Consider the following 14759-nt stretch of genomic DNA (forward strand, 5'->3'; position numbering starts at 1 on the left):
TTTTGTATCTGTTGTGGACCTGTTAGAGCTGGGAAACCCCAATGGGTTAGGCACGCGCTTTATAAATGGTATAACCAACTAACTAACTTTTGCAAGGGGATTAATGCTCCGACTTACCACCTGACAGAGGTGACGAGCTTCTCCCTGTATTTACAGTAGTGGAACGAGGGGGGTGCTGTTTATGTGTTTTATACTGTAAAGATTTTAAGTAATCGCACAGTTAATAAAAAGTTACTCACTAGTGGAGCGAGGCATCACGTTGAAAAAATGAGTCTGTTTTTTGATTTGTTTAATTTTGATTTCTATTCTAAAGAGTGGGGTTACACTTCTGAATTTATTTCACCAAACTGAAAGTGTAATCACCCAGTTGGGCTGTAGAAAGTAAACAACGCTCATCAGATCACTATTTACCCTCTGTTCTTGACACTGATCTTGCTTTTGCCCCCTCTGAGGTCAGGGGTTGGAAAAGCAGTGCCAGGGTTTGCAAGGGACAAGCCAAGGGTTGCAGCTGTCACACCTGGCGACCAATAAATGACGTAAAGGAAAAAAAAGGGATGTCCCCTTAAAATCCAATCAAGGACAGGAGGAGCATACGAAAAACAAATGAGTCCCTAACAACAGTGATGATAAATCACATACTAAGACAATTTTAGACATTTGATGTTCTTTGATCCAGGACATATAAAATGTCAAACTTTAAGGAGCTAAAAGAAATCATGATTGTTAACTAGAATTGTGATGTCAATATGTATATGATAATAATTGTATGTTTTTTACCATTTAGAAAACTGTCCTGAATAAGGTATGTTTCACACCAAAACCCTGCGTCGACAACTGTTTTCTCATAGTGATGTCTTTTAATGAAATGTTTTTATATGATATTGTAGATATAATTGTATTTAATAAATTACCAATGCAAACGTATAATTTCTTTTTTTCATTTTTAATTGTAGTATTGACTCTATGATATTGTGTTATTGTAATGTCTTTTTAAATTGGTAGCTCACTGACCACCAGCATTGTCTAAAACTTGTCTTAGTTTGTGATTTATCATCACTGTTGTTAGGGACTCATTTGTTTTTCGACCAATAAATGACTCCATTAGTGACTTCCTTGTGGGACAGGTGAAAGGAGGGAGCTGGTAGTGCACTGCAGACTCCCTTCTTGCCAAAGAAAACGCTTGGCAGGTAGCAGGGCCTGAGGCTTGGCTGCTCTTCTAGCCAAAGCCCCTGATGATGTTACAGGCACGAATTGATTATGTTAAGTTTGTAGATTTATATGGTGCAGCTAATCACCCATGAGGGTATACAGGCACTGCCCATGGGCACTGGAGATTAAGTGATTTGCCTACAATCACAGAATGTTGCGCCAACATCGAGACTCAAACCCAGATTCCCAGCTCCTGAGTTGACAGCTCTGGCCTCTGCGCCACATCCTCTTACCAGGCCAGAATACCAGTGTTGTAAATTCAAGCCCAGTGTTCCCAAACCTGGGAAAACTTGGTGTGAGGACACCAGGCTATTTGTGAGCAGGTCGGAAGTAGTCAGTATGCTGAAAAAGGTGCACATGTAAACAGAACAGTTTCCTGACTTTTAATCCATAAAAATTCATTATTTCTGTGTAATGTGATTGTATCATTTTACCCAATGCTTCTTTCCACTCCTCTATCTTGACCGGTCGGGTCTACCTTTAAATCCCCAGTCATTGCTAAGGTTTTTCTGTCCCTATTTGTTTGACCTAAACATCTTATGATTTAAAGGGTTTATGGGAGGAGAACGGTGAAGGGTCCTCGAACATACATATTTATAAGGTTGTCAGATCCATCGCTTAGAGCGTTCAACTGTAAGTGCATTTTCAATAGCTTTGATCAACATACTTAGATGGCCATTCAACCCCTTGACCGCGGCGGTAATTCCGCTGCGGTGCTAGGGAGGCGGGGGGCCACGCAGCGCCGCCATGCTCGTGATGGAACCACTCCGTCACGAGCCGCGGTGGCGCTGTGCTTGTGACGGAATGGTTCCGTCACGGCCCCGCCCGCCTAATAGAACGCTCAGCGCAGGCGCGAAATCAGCGCCGCGCAGGTGCGGTGGACGGTCCGTGACAGAACCATTCCGTCACCAGCACAGCCCCACCGTGGCTCGTGACGGAATGGTTCCATCACGAGCATGCAAGGGGTTAAACTCATGCATGCGGAAGAAGGCGCCTTAAGGGCCTTAAAGAAACCCAAAACTTCAAAACTTTTATGGTAAGTAAAAAACTAGACACTTTTAATAGAAATTTTAAGACAGCCTCAGAATACTTCCAATGCACTGAAAGCATTCTTCAATCCTGATCTCAGGCACACTTGAAGCTTTTTCTGAAAAACATGACTCCCAGATTCAGCTATGAGCCTGACAGGGCACAGCGCTTCTAACTATCCCATTATAAATCTCTTGTATCCACTATTCAGAGCCATCAAAAGTATGTTAGATTCACCTTAGAACATAGTATTCGGAGATGCATCATTATGTTTCCATTAGGTACATTACGTTTAAAGGCCCACACCAACAGCTGGAGATATTCCGCTGATTGTACAGGAGTATGCGACAAATGTAATCGAGGAGTCGAGGACTTAATACATGTTTTTTATTCATGTTATAACAAAGTGATAGTAGAGTTAAAAGCCAAAGATGCGGAGATAAAAATATCGCCCTATCAACAACAGGGTGCTAACATGCAAGATCACATGTTAGCACCCTTTTTCACTACGCTTCCCTTTGCACCTCTAATGAGATGCAAAGTGGGCATTCCAGAGCAAAATAAATTGGAGAAATGTCACTAAGCGACATTTCTCCTATTATCAAGCTTCACGCTAACCCTGTTAAAGACAAAAAAAGCAGCGCCAACCACAGTTAACGCTGCTTTTTTACGTCTGCTAACTTTCGGATTTAGCCATGTAATCCAATGGAAGGTGGATTATATGGCTAAATCCACCATGGGCTATCAACAAGGATATCCCTATCCTTGTAGTTTTATCGCTGCATTACCAGTGATAACCTCCCAAAATGCCGCTATCGCTGGATTTTTTATCGCCTAGGCGGTTAGCGGTGGTAATAATGCGATAACCAGGCGATATTATCCATCGACAGCGGGCGTTAAAAAAATTAATGCTAAGCGCCCTTAGCGGTAATTTTCCCTGTTCCTTGTTAATATGCCCCCTAATTCTTTTACATATAATCTCTCGACCCCCAATGACTTGATCGCCTTTCTGAAACTGCCGCCAAATTAATTTGTTTGTTATAATAAGTATACATTTATGAAGTCTTTTTAATTGCATTTTAAAAGGAAATGTCTTATTAATATGTCAGTAGTATAAAAAATAATTTTTAATTAAAATTGTATGATTCACGTATTTATTTCAAATTGTTGATCTCTGAAGAGGTCTAAATCAATAAAAACTGAATTGAATTATAAGGTTGTAAAAGATGGGGTAGATTTTGGGTAGGAATCTGCAGATGCAGCAACCATGGATTTTCTCTGTGTTTCAATGCTCACAGCATCTCTTCAGGTTCTTCACCTGGAAGCTCACTGCCCAGAGTCAATATTTCAATATGATGCACTTGCCGCTTCACGCGTTGATCTATTGCTGTCATTTGAAGACATTGACTTATTTGGCGGTATTGTGCTACCTGATAAGCCTGCCCAATGACCGTGCGTCACTTTTATGCCGCAGGTGCGTCACTTTTTGTGACGCACCAGCAACGTAAAAAATGTGCCTTGTTGCACCATATTTACAAAGTGACGCATCTAGGTAGATGCGTCACTTTGTAAACCCCTGCGCCACATTATACCTGCGCCAGGTATAATGTATGCATGGGGGGCATTCTGACGCAAGAAAGGGTCATGAAAGTGACGCAGTGAAATCTATGAAATTTCACTGCGCCACTCCTAGGACACAAATGGGTCAATTTCTTACGCCTGCCTCACACCAGGCGTAAGACTGACGCAGGCCCTTTCACATTGGGCTTGCCCCATGTGAAAGGACACTACTAGAGTTGCGTCACTTTTGTGACACACTCCAGCAATGCGTCACTTTTGCGCCATACAGATACGTCAGAAGTACTGACGTATCTGTAACTCCTTGCGCCATGATGCGTCATACTGTAAATATGACGCATTATTGGTGTTGCAAGGAGGGCGCAATGAAAAGTGACGCATCGCTGTTTTCACGCAGCGATGCGTCACTTTTCATAAATGAGGCCCCCTGTTTCTGCTTTTACCAGTCTGCGGGGGGCGGCTTATTTACAAGCCCCTGTGCCGCTGGTACGTCACTTATCCCCAAATTAAAAGTGATGCACTGGCGACCCAAGGGACTTGTAAATAAGCCCCTTGGTATGTAGACTCCTTCCCATCATGCACCTGGGTCTGAGTGTCTTACAGCAACTTATCGTTGTTTTCCCTGATCTCTGTGGCCACACGGAGTGCCAGTGGCAATGGTGGCGCCATGGTGTCTCCCACATGATTGGATGCAGGAGGGTGACGTAGGAGGCGGCTGTTGTGCAATAACCTGGGATTCCACTCAGTGTGAGAAGGATTGCCAAGAATGCTGGGGTATAGGTTGAGAGAAAAGCGACTTTGAGTGTCTGGTACAACAATTTTGTTTGGACGTGATTCAATTGTTTGGCAGAGAATTGAGTGGAATGACGGAGACCCCCGAGACAGGTGACAGAGAACCACGACTTTTTGAAAATTAAGGAATGTGTCGTTGGTGATTCAGTGAGCACGGTTAGACTGCGTCTCTTCAGATTTGTAGTGAGCCAACAAACTGGTTGGCTGTGGGGACTTTACCTGCGAGCCAGGGTTTGGAGAGTGCTTTACTTTCACTCTAGTTTAAGTGACATTATACCCTTGTCCTGATGAAGCCTTTAGAAATGACTGGCTGAAACGCGACCGCGACTGCGTCAACACTATGATGAGGAGTCCCCTAAGTGTTGAGTTTGTTTGAAAGGAATAAAGCGACTATAAAATATTCCTTTAGAGGTGTGCCACCTCTGGCGCATTTAGGATTTCCTCAGAGTGTACCACTTGGAGTTAGGAATGTACACCGTGATAGTTCTATTCTTACTAGGGGTATATATTTTTTGTATATAGATTCTTTTGGTTTATATTTATATTGTAGATGCTGTACATGTTGTATATAATGTATTACGTACTGTAATATAGATATGAATGTGGTTCAAATGTGATTAAGAGTTTTTAGTGTTTGTTTAATATATATGAAGTGTATATATATATATTTGTGTTATTTGTCCCCTGCCCCGTCCTTTGACACGTATATGAGTTTTTTGACCTAAGGATTTACAGGATATGTAAATAATATTGGGAACATCGGGTAATTAGTTGTACCTTGAATGAAAATAAATGTTGAATTGATCCCTCTGTACTGTACTTCTTTGTATTTGATATACATATTTGATGTTTTTTGCTCATGTATAGGAGGGTGATTTGGGCAAAACCCCTTATTGAGTTCGGCTTGGTACAACAATGTTGGCACACATGGAAACGTACCCATAATGCCTATCGGAATAAAGATTAAAACTTACAAAGCAGCATCATATTAAAGGCATTTCTTAGACCCTGCTAATTTGCCCTCTGGTGATAGTGCAGCTCAGTGCATTGTCATCAATTCAGACAACTGGTACTTTGACATAGAAATGTCTGTGGAGAGGCAGACCCTATTCACGCGCTGAGCACACCGCGAGCGCCTTCAAAGCATCTCTTGCCCTGGTGCCAGATGTGCTTGGCCCAGAACCCTAGGCTCTGCAGGGGTAAATTCAATCAGAGGGAACACACACTGTTCAGTTCACAGGATGCTGGATGCTGGCTGCTGAGGGTGAGTGCCAGGGCTGGGCACATCTGGGCTTCCTGGCTTCTGAGATGATGGCTTCTCTCCCCTCGGAAAGGCCCACCTGATACTCCCGGTGAAAAATGTGCATTAAAAGAGGATGCCAGATGTTCCATAACTCTGCCCACATGAGCCAGTGGAATGAAAATGTCTACATCTGAGCAGTGGACCCATCTGACTGCCTTCTTGTCTACAGCTTCTACTTCAATGTATGTCTTTTTGTGAATTATATCTCGAGAGAGGAGACAAAAGTGTCTGGAAACTGTCCTGCTGCCTGTAGCTGCACATCTGTACCAGCATGCAGGATGGCAGAGCCAACGTCCCAAACCAACTCATCAACGTAGGTTGATCCCACACGGGACGGTTACACCTGTGAGTATTTAGCGCCACGACTCCCTGTACCTGAGAAGTGGTCTGCTCTAGAAATAGATATTTACAATATAGAAAAAAAACATTTCTCAGCTGATCCACGACATAATGATCGCCAAGTGGTTTGCGGAGGTCTACAGATCTGCACCCGGAAAATGAGGTGTTTTGCAGACATTTGTAAGCTTGCTGCAATCCATCAATCAATCAATCAATCATAATTTATAAAATATTGCTTGTAACCAGAGAGGGTATCCAGGCGCTTGCTGTAGATTTCATTTGAAGAGTGAGGTTTGAGCCTCCTCCTGAAGTCAGTAATGAAGGGTGAGGGGCAGAGGGGGAGGGTCTTCCAGGCTTTGGAGGCGAGAAAGGAGAAGGAGCGTCCTCCGGCACGGCAACGGCATATACAAGGGATCATGTGCGGAGCGCAGGTTCCTGGGCGGACTGTGGAAATGCAGACAGTGGGTCAAATAGGCGGGTTCTTGGTCGTGGAGGGCTTTGTAGGTGTGAGTCAGGAGCTTGAATTGGCATCGCCGCTGGACCAGGAGCCAGTGGAGGTTGTACAGGTGCTGGGTGATGAGGGTTCTCTTGGGCAGGTTGAGGTTCAGTCGGCGGTTGCGTTCTGGATCATCTGGAGTCTTTGCATGAGTTCGGCGGTGGTGCCTGCATAGAGTGCGTTGCCGTAGGCCAGTAGGCTGGTGATGCTTGTGTGTGAGAATCTGACTGGGGGCTCCACACATGATATAGAAAAGTTTTAGATACATTCACAGTGTTAATATTGGGAGAAGACTGTGATAAGTGTATATGTGTGTGCTTGCGGGCGTGTGTGTGTATCGCCACAAAAGAAGTGACTCAAGCAGATGGACTCACTAAAGAACAAAAATATATTTCCTCTCCAACGTTTCATCTTTCTCAGGTAGCACAAGATTGTTTTTTAGTTTTATTAGTATTTATACTGAACAACCATAGTGTAGAAGCAATGAGGTTGGCCGGCGGGGAGGGGGTGGTAGGGGGGGGTGGATTGATCAGGGATGGACGGCACTCCCAGAAATATTACCTTTTTATGTCAGACCTTTTTATGTCAGATAGATCCTGAAGAAGCAAAGACAACTAGAATTGATCTAACAGAAACAGGTTCATTAAGCAGTAGCTCCTAATCCAATAAGTTACTACTTTCGAGATATGACAGAATTATACATTTAAAACTCTTATAAGAAAGGAGCTCCATAATAGACCTTGTTTGGTGTCCTATTTTTCCTCTAACTTCCTAAAACATGGATTTTGCTGCTTTTCATGCACATTTGAACTCACATGGAATGCAATGTTTTGAAAACATTTCTTTGCCACTTTCTACACATTTTTCTGGGTAAGATTTGAATTTTAACACACATTGGCCAGAGGGGTCATCTCCTTAACAATGCCTCAGAATAGGCCTCTGTTCTTGTTCACCAGTGATCAGGACTGTGGCATGATCCCAAATGACAATAGTGAAGAACATCTGGTAAGTTAGGGCTTCCAACATTTTGACAAACTATGAATACCTCTACATCCAACTATAGAGTAGACGTCAGTGTTCCCAGGACATCCACCAAAAGACAGACAGACCTAAGCACATTGCCGGGAGTGCCTCATGCAAACAGGTATTCATGTTGTAGTTGAAGGGCAGGGTCTTCACACAATAGTCTGGTGGTGGGAGGCAAGTACTTTTTCCATGTGAGGTGCTTGGGTTACAGTCACAGCAGGTTGTTATTGTGCTAGGGCTTAATTTTCCCTCCATCTGTAATGTACTGCCAGGCTTCCCCTAAGACTAAGACACCAACACCATGCATTCCACAGAGTGCCCAGGAAGCCATTGCATACCCTGACACATCACGTCAGTACCTCCTTCCCTCACATTACACACAGGTCAAACATCAATCCAATGGAACAATGACCCAGAGACAAAAAGACCATTTTACACCTTGTCTCTATCCTATCTTCCAAACCAACATACACATTACCACAAGGACAATACACTCATCACACACTCTCTCTCACGCAAAAGTGTAGCCCCACAATCCACCCAGCCGCACTAGCAGTCCAAATCACCTTAACCAGGTGCCAGATGTAATAAAGCATGTATATCTGTACCCAACACCACACCCTATGGAAGCTGCAAAAACAGCAGCCAGAACGTTTCCTGCAAGCAATGTTGACAGCCTCCATTATGTGCAGGCTGAAAATTCAGAAAACACAACATTCTAACTTGGGTGTAGTCAACTTCTACCACCCAACCATGAGCACCCTCCCTGGCGGACTTCAGAAAGAAACTCAAGACCTGGCTCTTCGACTCAGACGTTGCACCCACAGCGGCCAGGCACCACTAAGGACAACAGTGCTGACCCATACAAATGCTGATTGATTGACAGCCAGTCCACATCAGGTAGTTCCCCATCCACCCTACAACTGAAATTCAAACCCAGGCTTCACCCAGCACAGAACCCAACATTGCCTGAAGCATCACATTCTCAAAGCATCCACACTCAACATCCTACAGCAGGCTCCCAACACATGCAAACAAAGGCACATCATGTCCATACAATTAACAAAAGACACTCATCAACACCGACTGAGGGTGCATTGCAACAACTATTGTGGGATATGGAGAATGGAGCGGGAACCCTTGGATAATAATCAAACAGAATCACATGGTTAAGAAAACTACCAGAAGAGAACATAAGACCAGATACAACTTCAATTGACTATGTGATGTAGTTACAAGACAGTTTCCAGGCACTCCTCACACGGTGACCCACTTTATATAAGTTTCACGACAGGAGGCCCACCGTTGCTTTCTTCACCCCATAGAAACACATGTAATTGGCACTAATCAATGTGTAAGCTGTCTGCTAAGCGCTGGGAGATCTTAGGTCACGCAGCGGTGTACAAGCCCGTATTCGTCTTATTATTTCTCCTCGGCTCGTCTTGGCACAGAAAGTTCTGTATAGCCTGCAGGATTTGTCACTAGCTCCTCAAGAACATGTCACAGCTCTGCGGTCTACTGGGATCTGCGGTTGTCAATCAGTTATAATGATCTGGCTTTTAATGGTGCAGACTTGCTACTTTTTTGAACCAACAACATGGTTTAACAAATAAGAGATGTTCTCCAAGACAGGCCTGTGCCTGTCATCTCTGCATCTATTTGTGTTTTCCCTGTTAGTGTCATTCGCTACTCTTCAGAACGTAGACATCCTCAAGGCCTTCGCGGTGAGAAGAACATGGGCCAACTCTTTGCTAAGGTATGTAAATAGCAGACTTTATCTCCAGTAAAGTTCTGTTGTTGACTTTTGAGTTTTTGGAAAGGCAAAAAACACCATGGATACTGAACTGACAGAAATTTCATTTGAACTTAATCAATTTTCTATGGTTTGGGTCAATCATACAAAGGCACGCTGAGTTTATTTTTCTATAAATCTCATTCAAATTACCTATTTTGATCTCAATGAGGATATGTGGCCACCTAAAAGGTGCAGTCTTTGTCCTCTGTGTGGGGAGATGCTGGGCCACAAATAGTGGCCAATGCAGTCATTGTGTCTCAATGGGTTGCTAGTTTTCCATACATGGCAATGAGAGATTATTCCTTTCAAAAGATTTGGTATCCAATGCATGAGGGAAGGATTGGTCATCCCTTCCAGTGAGGCAATGAACTTCCACTGAGAGGTCCAGAGTTGCTGTCTTGTGGAAATAAAGTGTTTTTCTTCCACAGTTGAAGACCTGGGGCATTCACTCTTCTCACACATGTGGTTCCTCACTATATACAAAGACTGGAGAAGTTGCCTCATCTGATTGAAGTTGTGTTGCACAGATGTAACTTGGCATGTTTATCTTCTCTTAGGTGGGAGGTGCACCTCTCACATGTAAATCCCAGAGTCATTCATATTAGGTGAGAATCATGCTACCATTAAAAACATATGTTCTTTCATTCGTATCAGTACTGGGCCAATGTCTGGTAAAGAGAAATATTATGGAACCAGGACACCAGGAAAAGGCAGGTCCCCTGCTCTGGCATCATTACAGATGGAAAAACAGCTGTCCAGTCAGTGGTAAGATGCCTGGGAGTAAGTTCAAGCGGCCATCTTGTCTTGGATGGAAACATTCAGATGGCGGTTGTTGGACCTGCCACTTTCTGGTTGGTTGAGGCGATGCCCCAGCCAGGCAGAACTTACTGCTCCGATCAGCAGGGAGTGAATACACACACTGTTCACTCTTGGTAGCTTGACACTGTGCAGTTGAGCTTACTACAGAGGGAATGTGTAAAGCAATGGCACTGCACGCACTCATTATAAAGACCTTGAGCATCACACATGAGACTTTACACGTGATGTATGTAAATAATGTTTGTATTCAACACACATAATAATCAACACCACACGAACATCATGTATTTCCGGGCATAAATCACACTCAGAATTATTACCAGCAGTACGGGACCAGCCGTGACATTAGCAATATGCACATATGGGGAAGATCCTAATATACACCCCCCAGCACCCTTATGTGGTGCAACACCTTGTCCACCCCACGTCCAAGCCAACCCTGGCAATTCTTATACTTTATTACCACACAGTTAAAGGGGGCACCCGGAGTCACAATGATATCAGGAATATGTGCATACACAGAATTATACCACATTTTAGCAGTGACATGGGCTGAGGCCACGCGGGGAAAACCAATGTCAAACGTAATGCTTATCTGTCAAGAAATCAACGTATCAGGCAAACCGCCATCTAGTGTAGTGATCACTGGCATTTCCCTACTGTCACTCCCACACATATACATTCACTCTGCACCGCTACACTGTGCCACGTATATCAGACAAGTTTGTACAGAATCACTCGCATGCATATGCACTTAGCACTCCTAGGCGGTGCAACTGATACCCAGCAGGTCAGTTGGTCACACTCTGGAAACTCAGTGGCCCCAAACCTCCCACCGCCCTTTAATTCACCCGACTATCTCTCCCCCTAGGCACTAGGCTGCACGCGACTGCAGTCTCTCTTAGTCAGGGTCTCAGGAAGTAGATGGGGTAGGCAGCAAGGACAATTAGTAGTCAGTCTGCAAAATGGGTTTGGAAGCCACTCAAAAAATTCACCCAGAAGATGAGGAGCAGACACAGGCCGAGGGTAATAGACAGTCACAACCAAGGGGTCCCCATGTCCTTCAAGCACCAGCCCAGTTCTGCAAAGCACGGGGGTCACACAGGCTCTTAACCCACTTCCGATAGTTCTCTGAGGCATTCCTCCAGCCCGTCAGTCACTCTCACCACCATTCTGCATGCCACCCAATCGGGCTTTCGCCCAAACCACAGCACAGAGACATCGCTCCTGGAGGTGTCGGAAGACATTAAAGGGGTACTGGACTCGGGTGGCAAGGCCATGCTGGTCATGTTGGACTTGTCGGCGGCCTTTGACACCGTTCCCCATGAGGGCCTTCTCTCTAGACTCTATGAGATTGGCCTAAGGGGGACGGTGCTCAGCTGGTTTTCATAATTTCTAGCTGACCGCCGACAAACGGTCTGAGCCTCCCCGGACTCTGCTGTGATGCCGCCATTGGGTGTCGGGGTCCCGCAGGGCTCTATTTTGAGCCCGACCCTCTTTAACATCTTTATGGCCCCTTTGGCGGCATTGGCGGAGTCTTTCGGGGCCCGGATCGTGTCCTATGCTGACGACACACAGCTCCTCTTCTCTTGTAAGAGGGGAGGAGATTTTAATGGAGAGAGCATCCGGGATTGCCTTGAGGCTGTCTTTAGATGGTTTCATCTGAGTGGCCTCAACTGCAATTCTGAGAAGTCTGAAGTTCTCTTCTTCGGGTGTGCGTCGGATCCTGACTGGCAAGCTTGGTGGCCTACCAACATGTTTCCACCATCCCGTCCATCTTTAGTTGCTAAGAACTTGGGGGTTAAGATGGACAAGGGCCTGACGATGAGAGCCCAGATCTTGGGGGTGACGGGCACCTGCTTTGGCCTCCTCAAGGTGCTGAGGAAGTTTCTACCCCTTCTATCGGAAGAACATCGGAAACTGACCGTGCAGGCTTTGATCGGGTCCAGGTTGGATTATGCTAATGTCCTTTACCTGGGCCTGCCAGAGTATCTGCTGCAGCGTCTCCAGGTTGCGCAGAATGCTGCGGCGAGAGCCATCTATGGCTTAAATAGGCGAGCCAGTGTTGCGGGTCTCTTGCAGACCTTACATTGGCTGCCTATCCGCAAGCGGATCATCTTTAAAACGCTGACTCTGGCCTATAAAGCCCTCCATGCCGGGGGCGCGAAGTACCTCCAAAGGAGACTGGCCTTTTATCATCCGGCCCGCGCTCTCAGATCGGAGTCACAGTTCTTGGCGGTGGTGCCACGTGTGAAAAGAGCTCGCATTGGAGGTCGCTCCTTTGGACTGTTGGCACCACAGCTGTGGAACTCTGACACTTCGGGGCGCCACCAGTCTACTTGCTTTTAGGAAGGGTCTAAAGACCTGGTTGTTTACTTTATAGGCTTTGTTCCCTTTTTTTATTGAGCTCCCCTTTTTTTTTGTTTTACAGCTGTGTTATGTTATCTCGTCGTAGGTCTTGCTGCTAAAGCGCCGGGATACTCTTTTTGAGTCGCCGCGCGCTATATAAAAAGATAAATAACATAACATAACAATAACAGGCCTGAGCCGGCAATACTACCTGGTAATACAGCATCATCAGGGAAGGCCTGGTGAGGGGATGGCAGTTAGTACTCCGCATTCATGGCCAAGTAAGAGAACAGAGGATGAATGGAGAATGAAGCAGGGAGACCTCCCGGAAGGAGGAGGCACCCCGTCAGGTACACATTGATTAGGGTCACGCCCAAGCAATATGGGCACAAGGTCGGGTGCGCGATGATACTGGTTGCACCAGTGTCATTCTGGCTTCACATAATGAAGAGTTGCAAAATCTGCACCTCCTTGGAAACGAGGCACAACGTTCTCTGCACGTCGATTTTGGCCGCACCAGACAGCTCTGGTCACTCCCACGATCAAAGAGTTGCAAACAGTAGCGGTCGGTGGTGGGAGTGCTGCCGGGCAGTTACGTGGGGTGGGGGAGTGGTAGGGTGAGGGTAGTAAACTACTGAATACATCCAAATACAGGTAAGTAAACATATAAATAAATAAAACAAATTTCGTTGCGTGCACTGCATCGACAAATGCGATGCATTGCGCGCAACGAAATTAGTTTTAGAAGGGATGCCCTAAACAGGTTCCTTCTAAATTCTGAATTGGTATTGGATTGCAAACCCAAATTGCAATTCCGTAACATTTCACAGAATCATAAGTTGTGGTTTGTACATGCAAAAAGGCATATTTGTGATCGCAAACATCCCGATTCTGCAAATTAGGCCGTTTGCGACTGCAAAAAGCCTTCGCAGATGTGGCCCCGAATGTCATCAATGAGCTCTCTAAATAAAAAGCAAGCCTTGATCATCGTCAGTTGACAACAAAATTAATGACTAAACCACCAATTTTACTGTATACATATGTGAATAATGGCAATGCACTAAACTTTTGGCTCATCAATGATCATGGAATTTACCCCATTCGCCGTGGGGCTAATTCCCCAACGGCGCTGGGGGGGAGGGGGCGCGTGCTCGGCTCGTCACACTGCACGGTGACGCTATGCTGATGACAAGCTGATCTCGTTATGAACATGCCCGTTTTTCAGAACGCTCAGCACCGCGGAGGAATTAGCCCCGCCTGTGAGCGTCGCGCATGTCATGACGAGCTCAGCTCGTCATCAGCACACGGCCACCGTGCCTCATGATGGCCGTGTGCTCGTCATGAGGCATGCAAGGAGTTAAGGGCTTCATACACCGAATGGAAATCTCAAAAGTTCAGAGATGATTTCTTAAATAGTGTCACCTCAAGACAGATAAACATGGAAAAATCAACAGTGAGTCATGTAATCACTCCATTACCAATTTATTCATAAGGAATTATTAGATTACTGATTTTCTCCCAGGAAGCACTATATTCCAATCCCTCTGACTGTTTAAATTAATTTTGCGTGGAAGCAAATCGAATCTTCAGCCACGTTGGTTTAATAAGGTACGGTTGAACTCTTGGTCCAGCATACTGATCTCATACGAGTGATCTAATTTCAGCATCGTTAATGGAGTAATGTCAGCCCCAACACTACATTCCCTGACCTCAGCATCTATCAGCACCTTCTGTGTACTCTGGACTTTCTGCCTCAAGTCTACAAGCACAAGTTAACCTGGAAGGCTTCCCTTCTGATGAGTTACAAACCTGCTCACTGGAGCATCAGCCTACTCAACATATGGGATTGTGTAAAAAAATACTGGGATTTGTATTATCGGCCTACTCCTACAGCGACTGCATAATATCAAGTACCAATGCAGAGTCATGGTAAACATACTTATATTTGGGACAATAAATGTACTAATCCATCTCCACATCTTCATACCTTAACAATATCTGATATGGCGGAGTCAAAATTTGTG

The 14759-nt window shown here is 45.1% G+C and overlaps 1 protein-coding gene across 1 annotated transcript in view; it reads right to left on the bottom strand.

The window, feature by feature from the left end:
- KCNH8 (potassium voltage-gated channel subfamily H member 8) overlaps positions 1-14759 on the bottom strand; it is a 938852-nt gene that overhangs the window by 662379 nt on the left and 261714 nt on the right. The gene's annotated exons all lie outside the window — the stretch shown is intronic.

This window comes from Lissotriton helveticus, chromosome 10 (assembly GCF_964261635.1).
Source record: "Lissotriton helveticus chromosome 10, aLisHel1.1, whole genome shotgun sequence".
Lineage (NCBI taxonomy): Eukaryota > Metazoa > Chordata > Amphibia > Caudata > Salamandridae > Lissotriton > Lissotriton helveticus.